Source organism: Macaca fascicularis, chromosome 14, assembly GCF_037993035.2.
Source record: "Macaca fascicularis isolate 582-1 chromosome 14, T2T-MFA8v1.1".
Classification (NCBI taxonomy): Eukaryota; Metazoa; Chordata; class Mammalia; order Primates; family Cercopithecidae; genus Macaca; species Macaca fascicularis.
In genome coordinates this window covers 77,294,299-77,313,002 of record NC_088388.1, presented here as the reverse complement: position 1 = coordinate 77,313,002, position 18,704 = coordinate 77,294,299, and the positions used below count along the sequence as shown (strand labels likewise).

The following is an 18,704-nucleotide window of genomic DNA, read 5'->3' as shown; positions in this document are numbered from 1 at the left end:
GAAAGAAATTACAGCTTTACTATATTAAATCTTCTAGTCCATGAATTTATTTTACATTTATTTATATTGTCTTCCTTGATTTCTTTTTTTCTTTTCTTCTCCCCGCCCGCCCCCAACCCCCCACTCCCCACCCTGACAGAGTCTTGCTGTGTCACCTGGGCTGGCGACAGTAGCACAGTCATGGCTCACTGCAGCCTTAAATTCCTGGGCTCAGGGGATCCTACTGTCTCAGCCTCCCAAGTAATTGGGACGACAGCTGCCTACCACCGTACCTGGCTAATTTTTTTTATTATTTGTAGAGACAGGGTCTTCCTATGTTGCCCAGGCTGGTCTCAAACTCCTGAGCTTAAGCAGTCCTCCCGCCTTGGCTTCCCAAAGTGCTGAGATTATAGGTGTGAACCACCATGTCTAGCCTTCTGGAAGAGATGGTGTAGAACTGGTATAATTCTTTAAACCTTTGGTAGAATTCTCCAGATTAAACCATCTGGATCTGGAAATGTCTTTGTTAGGAATTTTTTACATTTTTAATGTAATTTCCTTAATAGATACAGGGTTATTCAAATTATCTACTTCATATTGAGTGAATTATAGAAGTTTATGTTTTTCAAGAAATTGGTCCGTTTTGTCTAATTTGTCATATACATGTGAGTGGAGTTATAGTATCCTGTATTATGCTTTCAGTGTCTGCAGGGTCTGTAGTGGGTCTACTGCTTTATTTATTTTTTTAACTCTCATTCCTGCATACCAACATTGCTTCATTATTATTTTTTGTTTGTTTTTTGAGTCAGGATGTCACTCTGTCACCCGGGCTGGAGTGCAATGGCACGATCTCAGCTCACTGCAACCTCCACCTCCCAGGTTCAAGCAATTATCCTGCCTCAGCCTCCCGAGCAGCCGGGATTGCAGGCATGTGCCACAATGCCCAGCTGATTTTTATATTTTTAGTAGAGACAGGGTTTCACCATATTGACCAGGCTGGTCTCAAACCCCTGACCTTAAGTGATCTGCCCACTTTGGCCTCCCAAAGTGCTGCAATTACGGGCATGAGCCACTGTACCCGGCCTCTGATGTTTTTTATATAGGAGTTTAAATTATTCATTTGAGACTTTTCCTCTTAATGTATTCATTTAGTGCTATAAATTTCCCCCTCAGCACTGCTTTAGCTGTGTCCCACTAATATTGTTAAGTTGCATTTTCAATTTTTATTTGCTCAGTGTTTTTTTTTTTGTTTTTTTTTTACTTGAGACTTTCCTCTTTGACCGTGAATTATTTACAAGTACATTGTTTGGTTTCCAAATGTTTGGAGATTTTCCCATTATTTTTCTGTTTCTGACTTTTAGTTGGAGTTCATTGTGGGAGTAGAGTAAGTTCTGTTTGATTTCAATTATTTTTAACTTGTTAAGGTTTGTTTATGGCTGAAAATGTGGTCTATCTTGCTTTAGGTTCCATGGGTACTTTGAAAAGAATGTTTATTCTGCGATTATTGGGTAAAGTATTTTATAAATGTCAATTAGATATTTGATAGTAATACATTTAATTTTATATCCTTGCTGATTTTTCTATCCAGTTCTTCTGTCGATTGTTGAGAGATAGGGGTTGAAGTTTCCAACTATAATTGTGAATATTTCCATTTCCCATTTCAGTTCTGTCAGTTTTTATTTCACATATTTTATTTTTTTATTTTTTATTTTTTGGAGATGGAGTTCTGCTGTTGTTGCCCACGCTGGAGTGCAATAGCATGATCTTGGCTCTCCGCAACCTCTGCCTCCTGGGTGCAAGCAATTCTCCTGCTTCAGCCTCCCAAGTAGTTGGGATTACAGGCATGTGCCACCACACCCGGCTAATTTTGTATTTTTAATAGAGACAGAGTTTCTACATGTTAGTCAGGCTGGTCTCGAACTCCCGACCTCAGGTGATCCGCCTGCCTCAGCCTCCCAAAGTGCTGGGATTACAGGCTTGAGCCACTGTACCCAGCAGTGTTTCACATATTTTAGAGTCTCTGGTAATTTTTTTCGCTCTGTCTACTTGTTGTCTATTATTATAGCCTATATCTGATAATACAATTATTCCTGCTTTCCTTTTATTGATATTCACATGATATATCTTTTTCCATCCATTTACTTTCAACCTACCCATATCATTGTATTTGAAGTGATTTCTTATAGGTGGCATATTGTTGGGGTGTATTAATCCGTTCCTGCACTGCTGTAAAGAACTACCTGAGACTGGGTAATTTATCAAGAAAAGAGGTTTAATTGGCTCACAGTTCCACAAGCTGTGTAGGAAGCATGGCTGGGGAGGCCTCAGGAAACTTACAATCATGGTGGGAGGTGAAGGAGAAGTAAGCACATCTTACATGGCTGGAGCAGGAGGAAGAGAGTGAGGGGAGAGGTGCTACACACTTTTAAATAACCAGATATCACAATAATTCACTATCACAAGAACAGCACCAAAGGGGAAATCCACCTCCATAATCCAATCATTTCCCATCAGGCCTCACCTCCAATATTTGGGGATTACAGTTTGACATCAGATTTGGGCAGGGACGCATACCCAAACCATATCATGGTGCATGTTTTTAATCCACTCTGCCGATTTATGTCTTAATTGGCATATTTAAATTTACATTTAATGTAATTTCTAATATGTTAGAGCTTAGTTCTGCCATTTTATTTTTTGTGTTCTGTTTTTGTTTGTATTCTTCTTGCCTTCCTGTGAGTTTCTTGAATATTTTTTAGAATTCTATTTTAATTTATATAGTGTTTTTGAGTGTCTCTCTCTATACAGCTTTTTTAGTGGTTGCTCTAGGTATTATACTGTACATACAACAATCAGTTGGTGTCTTCTTATAATCTAAATGAAGTCTGTATCATCATTTTACAAGTTTAAGTGTAGAAACCTTACCTCCCTTTATGTGCTTTTGCCGTCTTCCATGTGTGATTGTCTTAAATATTTTTTCTGTATCAGACAGTGCTATAATTTTTGCTTCAATCATTAAACCTAATTTGGAAAATTCAAAAGGAGAAGGAAAGACTATTTTATTACATTTTTGTTTACTGTGTACTTTCTTTGCTGATGTTTTCAGGTTCCTCTTTTTTTCATTTCCTTTCTGTTTAGAGAACTTCCTTTAGCCATTCTTTAGGGTAGACCTGCCAGTGATAAATTATCTTTGTTTCCTTCATCTGAAAAGGTCTCATTTTCACCTTCATTCTGATGTTTTCACTGGATATTGAATTATTGAGTTGACACTTCTTTTCTTTGAGCACCTGTAAAATATTGCATTCTTTCCTTCTGGCCTGCATAGTTTCTAATGAAAAATCCATGGTCATTCCAATTGCTTTCTGTCAGGAGGTAAAATGCCATTTCTTTCTGTCTTTTCTGTCTTTCTGTCTTCCTGTCTTCTTGTCTTTCTTTCTTTCTGTCTTTCTTTCTTTCTATCTTGCTTTCTTTCTGTCTTTCTTGACAGAGTTTCGCTCTTGTTGCCCAGGCTGGAGTGCAATGGCACGATCTGGGCTCACTGCAATGTCTGCCTCCCAGGTTCAAGCAATTCTCCTGCCTCAGCCTCCCTGGTGGCTGGGATTATAGGCGCTCGCCACCACACCCAGCTAACTTACTGTATTTTTAGTACAGACAGGGTTTCACTATGTTGGCCAGGCTGGTCTTGAACTCCTGACTTCAGGTGATGCACCCACCTCAGCCTCCCAAAGTACTAGGATTACAGGAGTGAGCCACCACGACCTGCTCCCGTCTTTTTCTCTGGATGTGTTCAATGATTTTTTTTCTCTTTAAGAATTTTGCGATGTGTCTTGGTGTGGAATTTTTTTGAGTTTATCCTGTTTGGAACTCACTAAACCTACTGAATCTGAAGGTTTATCTTCTTATTACATTTGAGAAGTTTTCACCCATTGTTTCAAGTGCTTGTTCAGTCCTACCCTCTTTCTTCTCTTTTTCCAAGAATCCAATGACACAATTGTTAGATCTTTTGTTGTGGTTCCATAGCTTCTGTAGACTCTGGTCATTTTTTTTCAGTCTTTTTTCTCTGTGTTGTTCATATTGGGTTATTTCTACTGTCCTGTTTTCCCATTCACTGATTCTTTTTCTCTGTTCTCACTATTCTGCTGTTGAGCTCACTGATGAACTTTTTATTTTGGTTATATTTTTCAGTTCTAAAATTCCATTTGGTTTTTCTTTACATCTTCTATTTCTTTACTGAGACTTTCTGTTTCTTTTTGGAGGCTTTCCAATTTTCCATTTGTTCCAAGCATGTTTGTACCTGCATTTTTATGACAACTCCTTTAAAATACATGAAAGATAATTCTAACAGCTTTGTTACCTCAGTGTTGGCATCTGTTGATTGTCTTTTTCATTCCATTTGAGATCTTCCTCATTCTTTGTATAATGAGTGGTTTTCTGTTAAAACCTGGACATTTTTGGCCAGGTGTGGTGGCTCACACCTGTAATCCTAGCACTTTGGGAGGCGAAGGCGGGCGAATCACCTGAGGTCAGGAGTTTGAGACCAGCCTGGCCAACATGGCGAAACCCCATGTCTACTGAAAATACAAAAATTAGCCGGGCATGGTGTCAGGTGCCTATAATCCCAGCTACTCGGGAGGCTGAGGCAGGAGAATTGCTTCAACCCAGGAGGCGGAGGTTGCTGTGAGCCAGGATCACGCCATTGCACTCCAGCCTGGGCAACAGAGCAAGATTCTGTCTCAAAAAACAAAAAAAAAAAAAGTTAAACTTGGACATTTTTGTATTATGTTGTGGTACTCTGGATCTAATGTAAACCTTGTGTTTTATCAGGATTTCTCTGACCCTGCTCCATCGTGGGAAGGGGACACTGCCTCAGTACTTCCAAGTAGAAGTTGAAGTCCAGGTTTTTCATTCCGCCTCCATTGACACTCCCGATAGGAAGGCAGTCTTCATTACTCCTGTGAATGGTTGAAGGTTCCAACTTCCCATGTGGCCAGTCTTCAGTGACTCCACAGGGATGGGTGCCTTATTACCAGTTTTGGGCTATGAATATCTCAGCTTTCTACTTGGCTATCTTTGACAGTACCCTAGCAGGTGTCACCTGGCCTCAGTGACAACCTCTGAAGGGTAGAAGTCTAGGTTCTCACTCAGTTTTTGCTGATGTGGGTGAGGGTTGGACCAGAGTTTTCTCTGCAGATGTGGCTGGAGTAGAGCAGTTATTGTTTAGCAGTTTCATCTCTTGCTAGGCTGCCCCTTTCCCAGTCCTTTGGCTAGAGAGAGCAGACTTTCGTTGGGAATTTTTTGGTCTACACGGGTTGGTGTTTCTGCCATGCTGGCTGCTTCAGCTCCAAGTCTGAGATATATGAGGCATAAAACTCAGGGAATTTATCACTGTGTCATTCTTTGGGTTCCAGTGTCTCTAGCAAATCCGCCGCCGCCTTTTCACATTTTAGATTCTTCTTAAGTTTGTTTTATATATAATATCTAAGGATTTTAGTTGTACTTAGTGGTGGGAATAGGGAAAAGTATGTCTATTGCATTTACCCACTGTGTATGGTCTTGAATGTTGCTTGTACAAAAACACTTGTTACCAATAAACATCTAGTATAGTAGTGGCAATTACTAGATATTTTATTCCCATGTTACCAGAGGAGAAACTGAGCACAGAGCTTAAGTGCCACACATGGTAAGTAGCAGACCTAGGACTCCAAACCAAATCTTCTCATTAAAATCCATGTTCTTGGCTGGGCGTGGTGACTCTCGCCTGTAATCCCAGCACTTTGGGAGGCCTAGGCGGGCGGATCACGAGGTCAGGAGATCGAGACCATCCTGGCTAACACAGTGAAACCCTATCTCTACTAAAAATACAAAAAATTAGCTGGGCGTGGTGGCGGGCACCTGTAGTTCCAGCTCCTTGGGAGGCTGAGGCAGGAGAACGGGGTGAACCCGGGAGGCAGAGCTTGCAGTGAGCCGAGATTGCGCCACTGCATTCTAGCCGGGGTGACGGAGCAAGACTGCATCTCAAAAAAAAAAAAAAAAATCCGTGTTTTTTCCACATGTTTTCTGTGAAATAGGATTCTGCCTTTATTTTTTTAATTTTTACTTTTTGTGGATACATAATAGTTGTAGATATTTATGGAGGCATGAAATTTTGATACAAGCATATAATGTGTGCTTAGGAGACTCATCACCTCAAATGTTTATCATTTCTTTTTGTTAGGAACATTCCAATTCCACTCTTGTTATTTTGAAATATACAATAAATTATTGTTAGCTATACTTGCTCTATCTTGCTACCAAATACTAGATCTTAGTTCTTCTAACTGTATTTTTATACCCATTAACCATCCCTTCTTTATACTTCTCTTCCCACTGCCCTTTCCAGTATCTGATAATCATTATTGTTTCTCTATCTCCATGAGTTCAGTTTTTTAGCTTCCACGTATGATTAAGAACATGCAGTGTTTAAATTTCTGTTCCTGGCTTATTTTGCTTAACATAATGTCTCTAGTACCATCCATGTTGTCACAAATGGTAGGATTTCATTCTTTTGCATGGCCGAATAGTATTCCATTGTTATTTGTTGTTTTCAAGACAAGGTCTTGCTCTATCACCCAGAAGTGTAGTGGTACAGTCTTGGCTCACTGCAGCCTCAACCTCACAGGCTCGAGTGATCCTGTCACCTCATCCTCCTGAGTAGCTGGGACTACAGACATGCAGCACTCGGCCTGGCTAATTTTTTGTTTTATTTTTTGCAGAGGTGAGGGCTCACTATGTTGCCCAGGCTCATCTCGAACTCCTGAACTCAAGTGACCTTCCTGCCTTGGCCTCCTAAAGTGCTGGGATTAAAGGCATGAGCCACTGTGCCCAGCCCTGAATAGTATTTCATTGTGTGTATGTACCACATTTTCTTTATGCATTCATCGATTGATGGACACTTAGATTGATTCTGCATCTTGGCTACTGTAATAAGCATGGGAGTGCAGATATCTCTTCAATACATTGATTTCCTTTTTTTTGGATATATAGCCAGCAGTGGGATTGCTAGATCATAGGGTAGTTCTATTTTTAGTTTTTTGAAGAACTACCATACTGTTCTCCATGGGGGCTGTACTAATTTACATTCCCACCAACAATGTATGAGGGCTTCCCTTTCTCCACATCCTTGCCAGCATCTGTTATCACTTGTCTTTTTTTCTGTACATACTTAGCATATTTTACAAAAAAAAGAGAACTGTGAATGCCAGCATATATGACTTTGAGCTCCTTGTATATTCTAGTTATTAATCCCTTGTCAGATGAGTAGTTCGCACATATTTTCTCGCATTCTGTGAGTTGTTTCTTCACTTTGTTTATTGTTTCCTTTGCTGTGCCAAAGCTTTTAAGCTTGATGGGATCCCTTTTGTCCGTTTTTGCTTTGGTTGCTTGTGCTTTTGAGGTCTTCTTCAAGAAATCTTTGTCCAGACCAATGTCCTGGAGCATTTCCTAAATATTTTCTACTAATAGTTTTATAGTTTCAGGTCTCATATTTAAGTCCTTAATCCATTTTGATTTCATTTTTAAATAGTGAGAAAGATAGGGGTCTGGTTTCATTCTTCTGCATATGGATATCAAGTTTTCCTAGAACATTTATTGAAGAAACTGCCCTTTTTCCAGTGTGTGTTCTTGGCACTTTTGTCAAAGATGACTTCTGCCCTACTTTAGCGTAGCTAGATCTAATCTTCTGTTTACTATAGTCCATTTGCAAAAAGGTAGCCATTTACAAATGTTTAAATGACGAGGTGATTTTAAACTTACATAGTACTGTCATAATTATCCTGCAGTTTAACTCTTTAAAACTCAAGCGTTTATTAATTTTCTTCTTAAGCTATAGGGTAACCCTAGCAGTTTTTAAACATTTACACTTGGTAAATACGTTTAAGTGATTCGCTATCCTTGATTAGTGTCTTAGTCCATTCAGGCTGCTATAACAAAATAGCCTTAACTGGGTGGTTTATAAGCAACAAACATTTACTTATAAAAGCTCGGGAGGCTGGCAAGTCCAAGATCAAGGCACTGACACATTCAGCTTCTGGTGATTGCCCACTTCCTCATAGCCAATGTCTTCCATTGTGTCCTCACATGGTTGAAGAGGGAAAGAAGCTCCTCTGGGGTTTCTTTTATAATGTCTCTAATCCCATTAATGAGTACTCTGCCCTCATGACCTAATAACCTCCCAAAGGACCCACCGCCTAATACTGTCACTTTAGGGATTAGGATTCCAACATATGAATTGGGGTGGTGGGGTGGGCTGGGGCATTGTGAGGCATAAGCATGCAGTTCCTTGCAATAAGATGGTTCTTTAAATTTTATACAAAGTTACTTTTAAAAGTTTACTCATGGCCAGGTGCGGTGGCTCATGCCTGTAATCCCAGCACTTGAGGAGACCGAGGTGGGCAGGTCACCTGAGGTCAGGAGTTTGAGACCAGCCTGGCCAACATGGTGAAACCCCATCTCTACCAAAAATACAAAAATTAGCTGGGCGTGGTGGCATGTGCCTGTGATCCCAGCTACTCGGGAGGCTGAGGCAGGAGAATTGCTTGAAACTGGGAGGCGGAGGTTGCAGTGAGCTTGGAGCTTGTGCCACTGCACTCCAGCCTGGGTGACAAGAGTGAAACTCTGTCTCAAAAAAAAAAAAAAAAAAAAAAAATTAAACAGAAATGAAAATGTATTAAGTATAATTTAGTTCAGTAATTTATCAAACAATTAGTATGTGCCAAGTGCCCAAGTTCTGGGACTGCAAGGAAAAAAAAGCAAAGGCTTCCTTACTTCTAGGCCCTGACTAGATAGAAGTAAGCCAAGAGAAGGCTTTTCAGGTGGAGGGACCACTAAGAGTGTAGACAAGGTGGCAAGGACATACACAGTGTGTGCAAGGACACTAAAAACAGTTTGGTGTTGCTGGATTATCAGCAGGATGATTGGAATAGAGAGGGCTTTGAAGCTGGAGAGGTAAGAGAGAATACCTGGGCTGGTAAGAATGGGGGAGGGGAAGGTCTTCAGAAACTAGAGTCCATTCAAGATTTGTTTGTAGACCATCCTAGGCAGCCAGGGCAGTATTCCAACAGATTATTTGAGTATTAAAATAAATACTCTATTTGGATCAGATAACCAGATGGAAATTCCTTTTAGTAGGTTTCTGTCGTGGTCCTAATCACTGGATTATTTCTTTGATTGTGTTCACAGCATTAAGGAGACTGTTCTAACCGGTTCAAGGCTAGTCTCCTGAGCTTTTTTATCGTTCACATTGGATCAGAACTTCTCATTTGGAAGCAACTCAAGTGTCCATCAACAGATAAATGGATAAGCAAAATATGATGTGTGTGTGTTCATATATATACACACATATACATATCACATATGTCCTATCTGGTATACATATATATACACATACATATACACACACACACACTGGAATACTGTTCAACCTTAGGAAGAAAACTTTAATACATGGGCATACTTCAACATAGATGAACCTTGATGACATTATGCTAAATAAAATGAGCCAGTCACAAAAGGACAAATACTGTATGATTCTACTTATATGAGGTACTAGAGTAGTCAAATTCGTTGAGACAGAAAGTTTAATGCTAGTTGCCAGGGGCTAGAAGTAGGGGATGATGAGCGGCTATTGTTTAATGAGTACAGAGTTTCAGTTTTGCAAGATAATGGGTTCTGGACATTGGTGGTAATGGTGGCAACAGCAATGTGAATGTACTTAATGCCAACTGAGCTGTACACTTAAAAATGATTAAGATGATAAATTTTGTAATCTGTACATTTTATGACAGTTTTTTTTTAAACCTCACTTGGTAAAGGTTAGTAATTGGTCTTGCTAATATTTCTAACCCAAGAGAAAATACAGGATGGAATCTCCACAGCCATGAATAATTATGGAATATTCTCTTAGTGACATGTAAGGACCTGAGGCAATGAAGTTGCACAGAGCTGGAAAACATGCCTGCTGCTTCACTTAATGAAACAACCTTTTTTTTTTTTGAGACAGAGTCTCACTCTGTCACTCAGGCTGGAGTGCAGTGGCACAGTCTTGGCTCACTGCAGTCTCTGCCTCCTACGCTTAAGCAATTCTTGTGCCTTAGCCTCCAGAGAAGCTGGGATTACAGGCTGCACCACCATGCCTGGCTAATTTTTTTGTATTTTCAATAGAGATGGGGTTTTGCTCTGTTGACCACTCTGGTCTCGAACTCCTGGCCTCAAGTGATCTACCTGCCTCAGCCTCCCAAAGTGGTGGGATTACACACATGAGCCACTGCACCTGGCCTTAATGAAACAACTTTGATGTTGCTTTTTATCTCTAGCTAGAAAGGGACAATGGGATATGGTAATTTCAAGCTTGTAAGAAATGCTGAGAAATACAGGTTCCTGAGCAGGCTGTTGTCTACATCCAAATTAATTTTGACAGGTGTTTATAGAACATACACTGTATCCTTTCCCTTCCCAATGTAATAAATCAGTACTCAGCCCTGACTTCAAGGCATTTGCAGACTAGAAAGACTAGAAGTCTACATGTGAAACAGAATGATGCCCTTTTATGGAGTTGTCCGGGCACCAAGTTGCGTGAAGGCAAGTGCTCTTGGTGTAGAAGTTGGAGGGGCTTCCTGGAATAGGAGGTGGACGTGTGAGTTGGACTCAAGAGATAAGGGCCTAGGAAGGAATATGGCGTTCAAAATGAGAAAGAGGTGGTGCACGTGGGGTGTGGGGCCAGTAAAATTCCATCCAGAGTGGAGGAATCTGTAGCAGAAAACAGGAAGCGTTTTGAACGTTGAGAGCTGGGGGAAATATTTTACAATTCCCAGTAAATGCCTTAGATGGTAGGATGACATTTACTGATAAAGAGCATCACTAACTCAGTGAGTCTTTCCCTCTCAGATGGCAACTCCTTCAGTGTGAAATGTCAGTGTATTTTGACAATGTTTATGTTCAGAAGACCTCTCAGTGTTTCAAAGGCCTTAGGGTCATTAAGCAAATGACTTAAAAGAATTAATTCACTGAGGCCACTTCTTTGTCTTTAAAAGTAGACTAATGTTTCTTACTTCATTGGGTTTGCAGGTTTATGAGAATAACTTGTGAAAAAAATATTAGCACAGTGTCTAGTCCAGAGTATTAAGTGTTGGGGGAGGTAGCATAGGGATGATGTTGACTTATATTTATTAACCCATTCATAGGAACTCTGAACATGAGCGTGGGTGTCTTCACATCCGTTTCAAATTTGGACCATACCTGGAGTGTACAATGTCAGAACATAACTGAAATTCTCAAACTGGGTAGCACATCAAATTTTAGGGAGTTAATTTTTCCTGAAAGGAACATCTCAAGGGTCTGCCAGGCTCATGGAAGGGAAATTAAACCACACAGGGATTTGTCTGAAGCTATGACTTTGGCTAGTCCCTGGGAAACAGGTGTTTGCTGGGGGATGTAAAGATCAGTATGTGAGATCCTGGGGCCAATGTTTGAGAATGGTTTAAAACACAAAAACTTCTCAGTAAGTGGTAACCCTTCAAAGCTCAGCTCAGATTGCCTACCCTGCAGGATCCTCCAAAGTGAGCCGCCTTCTGGGCTTGCTTCCATGACACTTTTTTCATCTCTACTTCACCATTCTCACGTTGATCTATCAGTCTCCCTTTGCTAGATTAGGAACCCTTTACTTGAGACTGTAAGCAGCTTGGTGCAGGCTTGATGCTGCTCGTCAGGTAGCAGCTATCATTAAGGTACTTTCAAAAGTCACTGATCTTCTTTACAACTAATTACCCCTCTACCCATTTTCGTGCTGGCTGCTTCTTCTTTATTTACTTGTTCTCAGAGTAGTGAGTGAGTTCCTTAGGATCTTTCAGAGTGGTCAGTTAGTGTATTTTTTAGTATTATCATAAGCTCATATGTTTAAACATATTCCATGCATTTGAATCTGTTAGAGTTGTTATCCTTATTGAAAGTCAGATTGTCCTATCAGGAGCCTCTTCAAGTTGATTTCTGGATCCCTTTGACATGACTCTACTAATCTTTGATAATTTATTTGCTCTCTGGTATGACAAGATGTTCCAAGTTTATTTTGTACATTTTCTGACCCAGACCTGGAATTAGCTAGCCATTTCCTCAGAGTCCTGGTTTCTTTTAGTGAAAGTGATGTGCCAAAATCCATGATGGGCACTAAGGGTGCTAATTGCTATTGCTGTTATTTTGGCCACACACTTATATTTTACATGGTTATAACCAACGTCAGTTATCACTTTGTATTTTTTTATTGTAACTATCATTGTGAATATTTTCACTTATATCTACATAGTATTTTTTCCAATTTTTAATTATGAAAAATTTCAGTCATACACAAAAGTAAAGAAAATGGCAGAAAGAATATTGATGCACACAATTTCAAATCTTATCAAGGTTTCATCACATTTCATCTATCCATTTTTCTGTTTCTTTGCTGGAATATTTAAAACAAATACTAGACATGTACATAAGTCTTATAAATATCACGTAAGTGAATGTACCACACCTGTGTGCATTCCCCGAGTTAAACATTTGTTACTTCCAGTTATTCACTGTCATATACAGTGCAGGCCTGTCGTGTCATACAGGTGGCATGTCTGAGAGTTTCACCCATGTTAATGAGTCATAACATTTAGGTGTCATTAACTATTACCACAGTTCATTTGGAAGATTTTCTCAGGCAGACAGTGTATGTTTCCTTAATGTGCATTGGAAGAACATACCAATTGGAGTTCTGCTGGCTTGCAAGAGTAGGGGAAAGTGCTAAGTTTTACATATAGTATCATGAGGATTGTTGAAATGAGTTTGTTGCTTTGATCTTTTCATATAATCTCTTAGAGGAAAACATTGAGTATAGGCCAGGGGTGTGTGTGGGGGGGTGGTGTGTGTGTGTGTGTGTGTGTGTATAGCTATTCACAGGCATGACCATAGCACAGTACAGCCTCAAACTCCTGGGCTCAAGTGCTCCTCTCACTTAGCCTCCTGAATAGCTGGGACTGTAGGTGCACCACTGTGCCTGGGTTTACTTTTTTGGATACCAACAGAAACTACAACTTATTGAGGCTAAAACCTGTTAGAGGTCCACTTGAAGATACTGTCGTTAACAGGTAGTAAGTATCTACGGTGTACATCCTATTCCCCTCAAAGTTTATAGTCTTGTTGGGGAAGCAGCTTGAATTATAATGCCGGGCAGTACATATTACAAAAATGACAAAGACCGGTGCCATAGTAGTCCAGAAGAGATTGGTCTAGTGTGGTCAGTGAGGTAAGTGTTATAAGACCTATGTTTAGATTTTACTTGTGGATACTCTGCCATTTCACCTCTCTGCACTCATTTCCTCATACATTCTTAGGACTAATTTCACCTGCCACCTTGTGGCAGCCATTCTTGTACCATCCGCCTCATCAGAATGAATTATGAAGCTCCCTCCTGCAGCTCACCTGTGTCACTGTCAGGCCTCAGTTCCACTCAGTAACTGTTGGTTTACACTGTGCTTCCCCTAAAATGGTAGTTTTTCGAGTACACCATGCCCTTTGTTCATGTTCTTGTAACCTTGGTACCTAAAGCACAGTAAGTTATTGGTTCATTAGTGCTTTATATGCTTTTAAGTTTTGAACAAATATTACTCAGAATTGGTTATATTGCCTTGGCGAAAAAAGAGTTTGAACTGGAATTGAATTGAGAATGTGATTTAGTTTGGGGTTTTTTTGTTTGTTTGTTTAGCAACAGGTTTTGGAAACTTTCATAGGGTATGCTATTAAAAATGGAATTTTTTTGTTAATACTTGTTTTATTCACAATAAAGTAATTATAAACACACATCACAAAAAATAAACAACAGTATTAATAAAGAGCACTTGTAATACTCCTGTCAAGCCTAAACATTAATATTTTAGAGTATTTCCTAGTCTCTTTTTCCTGTATTTATATGTGCTATGTATATTTTACGAAATGAGGGTGAGGCTGTTTCACTCTTTGTATGCTTTAAGCTAATATATTGAAAATATTTCCCTGGCCGGGCGCAGTGGCTCACGTCTGTAATCCCAGCACTTGGGGAGGCTGAAGTGGGTGGATCACCTGAGGTCGGGAGTTCAAGACCAGCCTGACCAACCCAGAGAAACCCCGTCTCTACTAAAAATACAAAATTAGCCCGGCACAGTGGCGCATGCCTGTAATCCCAGCTACTCAGGAGGCTGAGGCAGAAGAATCGCTTGAACCTGGGAGGCGGAGGTTGTGGTGAGCCAGGATCGTGCCTTTACACTCCAGCCTGGGCAACAAGAGTAAAACTCTGCCTTAAAAAAAAAAAAAAAGAAAGAAAAAATATTACCGTGTGTCACAAAATAGGTTGAAACCTACAACATAGGTTTTAATGACCACAGAGCTTCTCAAGCATGTGTAATAAGGACACTGTAAACCAATATTTTTACTGGTTCTTGATGTTGAATTAAATTATTTTAATTGTTACTTTACCAAAATTTGTATCAACAAAAACTGAGGTGTAAACTTGTTCTTTTTTTTTTTTTTTTTTTTTTTTTTTTTTGAGACAGAGTCTTGCTCTGTCGCCCGGGCTGGAGTGCAGTGGCCGGATCTCAGCTCACTGCAAGCTCCGCCTCCCGGGTTTACGCCGTTCTCCTGCCTCAGCCTCCCAAGTAACTGGGACTACAGGCGCCCGCCATCTCGCCCGGCTAGTTTTTGTATTTTTTAGTAGAGACGGGGTTTCACCGTGTTCGCCAGGATGGTCTCGATCTTCTGACCTCGTGATCCACCCGTCTCGGCCTCCCAAAGTGCTGGGATTACAGGCTTGAGCCACCGCGCCCGGCCAAACTTGTTCTTATAGCTCTCTCACAATTATAGATCAAAACAAATTTACAAATGCAAAACTTCAGAATCCATATAATTCACATTAACAACAGTAGATATTTTGCTGAAACTAAATTCGTGATTCAGATGTGAATATGGCACTTCTTTGACCCCTGTCTGTCCTGTGTCCCATACTTTTTTCCTACCACATTTCTTTGTTTGAACTACAGTGAAACTTTGTGTAGCAAGCTATTGTCTTTTAATTGGTATGACCACATTATTTATAAGCTGTCACCTCTGTCCTTTCTGATTAGCCATTAGTATATGAAAATTAACTTATTAATTGATATCTGTAAGATTTTAAATGCAAATGCTGGCAATCAAGGAATAGCATTCACCTGCAAGATGATCATTCAGATAGTCGAGAGTATGCTTATATTTTTTAAGATCATGCTTGAGATGAAAACTCAAGTTTGAAAAAAGAAGTGTGTACTGGCTTTGCAGATCCCTGAGGATATGTTGGATGCTATTTTGAAAAATCCTCATGTAATCATAAAAAGCATGAGCTCTGAGGTTAGTCCTGGATTGGGATCCAAACTAAACCTCCCATATGCTTTGTGGGTGTGGGTAAGTTTCTTAATCTTTCTGAGCTTTAATCTCCTACTCTGTAAAATAGAGATAATGACAGCCTTAGCCTGTTAATTGAATAGTTTTAGCTTAGAGGGGTGTGAACATGAACGATTTTGTTTTTCTCCAGTCAGAACTCCCAACTGCTCTGTCCAAATCTCCCTTCTCCTCTCAAGGACAGATGATACCTTAGGCAGAGTTCACAACCTCCTGGTCACACTGGGTTACTGAAAGTTGACCATTTGAAAAGTTCAGTATATCTAATTGAAAGGTTTACTTACTCCTGTTACTCTAACCAGGATTGTGGCTATTGGGATATGAAGTGGGAAAAGGTAGACTTGGTTTATTTTCGAGATGGAGTCTTGCTGTTGACCAGGCTGGAGTGCAGTGGCATGATCTCAGCTCACTGCAACCTCTGCTTCCTGGGTTCAAGTGATTCCCCTGCCTCAGCCTCCTGTGTAGCTGTGATTACAGGCATGTGCCGCCACACACAGCTAATTTTTGTACTTTCAGTAGAGACAGGGTTTCACCATGTTGGCCAGAATGGTCTCGAACTTCTGACCTCAGGTGATCCGCCCACCTCGGCCCCCCAAAGTGCTGGGATTATAGGCATGAGCCACTGCGTGAGGCCTGGTTTATTTTTTCTACTCCTGCATTCTTCACCTTGGAGAGTGTAGAGGTGGGAGGAGATACAGTCTCTCTCTGATATTTCTTCCTTGGCCCTTCTGGTCTCCATTTGTTCCAGTGCCCAGTTGCCCAGTGTATAAGATGAGCAGGAAGGCGAGGGACAAGGATACGTGTCTTTTAACTGGCTGCTCTTGGGTCCTCCTAGATGGCATTTACGGGTTGCCTATCTAGCCCTGTCTGTGGGTCCACTCCCCATTGTTGTGAGTTCTTTGGAGGGTGGGCTTCCTCACTGTGTGATCTCCAGACCTGGAGAAGAAACTGGTATTTAGTTCTTTTCATCTCTTTCAGGACATCCTCACTCTCCCCTGGTACCACCTGGCCGGGGTCCACTTGATTATTGGGCAGCCCTTTTGGGTGGGGAACTGGCAAGCGAGCTTAAGACCAGCAATTTCTATGGACTGCATGACCCAGGGAAGACATATCTGTGCCAAACAGTGGGGTAACAGCAGTGCTGCTCCTTCTTGCTCAGTTTCTTCTTCCTCTGTCCAGATTGGTGCAGGCCAAATCTGAAAGTTGACTGCCTGATCAGATATTCACAAGACATTATACTTTTTAAAAGTTTTTGCCCCAAACCTTTTCTTTTTTCTTTTTTGGTACCCCTAGTCTCTGTAACTGATAATCTTGGAGCCCACCATGGGGTAGGGAGAGGACCACCCCAAAATACAGCACGTTATACTAGGTCGAGGATTTCAAGATTTCCCCTTATCTCTGCTCTTCTTTTGTGGACTGTGGAGGGAGAGGGACAGTGCAGGAGCACAAGGTTGGGGTAGAAGATGTCATAGTATAGCTTCTTTGTTTTTTGGTGTGTTTTTTCAGATGGAGTCTTGCTCTGTCACCCAGGCTGGAGTGCAGTGGCGCGATCTCAGCTCAATGCAACATCCGCCTCCTGGGTACAAGTGTCTCCTGCCTCAGCCTCCCAGTAGCTGGGACTAGCGGTGTGTACCACCACATCCAGCTAATTTTTATACTTTTAGTAGAGATGGGGTTTCACCATGTTGGCCAGGATGGTCTCGATCTCTTGACCTCATGATCTGCCCACCTCGGCCTCCCAAAGTGCTGGGATTACAGGCGTGAGCCACCACACCCGGCCCATAGTATGGCTTGTTAATAAATCCTTTAATTAGCTTGGCACCAGTTATTGACTGCTGTCTTTACCTTGTGGGGAAGTCATCTGCTGTCTTTACCTTGTGAGGAACTCATCTCCTCTCTGTCTTTAGTTGTGAGTTCTATTTACCAATTGTGGGGCAACTGAAAAAGTCTCATTTAGCATTCTCTTACATAACTACCTTATGGATTTCTGTGATATTAAATATGATAATGCCAGGCACGTTTTAAACACTCTATAAATAAATGGTAACTGTTAAAATTATTGCACTGCCAAATTTATTTGATTCTTCTGTTCTTGGATATTTTAGTCCTTTACTATTTTCCGCTATTTTATAATAGATAGGCTGTGATGATCTTTAGAGCAAAGAGTTTTCTCCTTAGGATGAATTTATACAAAGGAGGGTCTGATTCAAGGGGTATAGTTATTTGTAAGGCTTTTGATGCATCATACCAAATTGGCTCTCAGGAAGGATAGTTTTGGCTTCTCTGATTATTCCTTGATGTTAGACATTTTAATTTTTTTAATACTTGGTAATTTGAGAGGTGAAAAAATAGTTCCTTGTTTTGATTTGGATTTCTTTGATTGCTACTGAGTTTGAATATATTTTCATGTATTATTGGCTCATATTTTAAATGACTTGCTTGTTCAAATGCAAGGTGCTTTTTGATACACTTTATTTGTGTAATGGGGAAAACTGTGTGACTTCAGGCATTATAATAAGGGAACTTGTAATAACTAGAGCGGGGAATCTCCACCAGTAGGGAGGGAAAAGATTGACCTGACCTGATGTTCCTGTTAACTCAGCAGCTCCCTTTTGAGACCTTTGCAGTTGTGATTCCATAGATTTCCCCCAGGCAGCCTTTTGATCTTTATTCAGTTTCAAGGCCTGCCTCAAATGTCACATGCTTTGTGATACTTCCTGATATCCTCCTGAAGGAGATTTATCTTCCCTCAACATCCTGGCTCTGTGCAGCTCCTATGACGTTGCAGCGTGACTGTGTTTTTAGTCTCTTCTCTTAATTATGGGACTTCTCAAGGACAGTCATCTTTCTTTTCCAACCTGGTGTTGGCACATAGGTACCAAAGAAAGAGATAAGATGGTGGAAAGTGTTGCAAGAAAGTAGAATAGGGTGATTAATTCCTCTTGGAGTGGGGCAGTGTCAGAGGCTGCAGAGAAAATTATAATTGAGCTGGGGTGTGAAGAATGAACAGGAGTTCATCTACAGATGGAAAAGTAACATTTCAATGAGAACAGTTTAAAGACTTAAAGATATGAGCTCATGAATGTTAAGGAAAGGTGTATGGATGGAGAGGGTTGAAGAACAGGGTTCAAGTGGGTCTCTCTGTTCTCCCCAGTACTCCCATCTTCATTACCTTTGCCCACCGTGGTCTGTGCTTTGTTCAGAATATCTTCTCTCTCTCCTGCCTCCTTAGACTCTATCGGTCATTCCACGAAGTTACTGAA

At 40.7% G+C, this 18,704-nt stretch overlaps 1 protein-coding gene across 2 annotated transcripts in view; it reads left to right on the top strand.

The window, feature by feature from the left end:
* GAB2 (GRB2 associated binding protein 2) overlaps positions 1-18,704 on the top strand; it is a 202,101-nt gene that overhangs the window by 7,119 nt on the left and 176,278 nt on the right. The window lies entirely within an intron of this gene.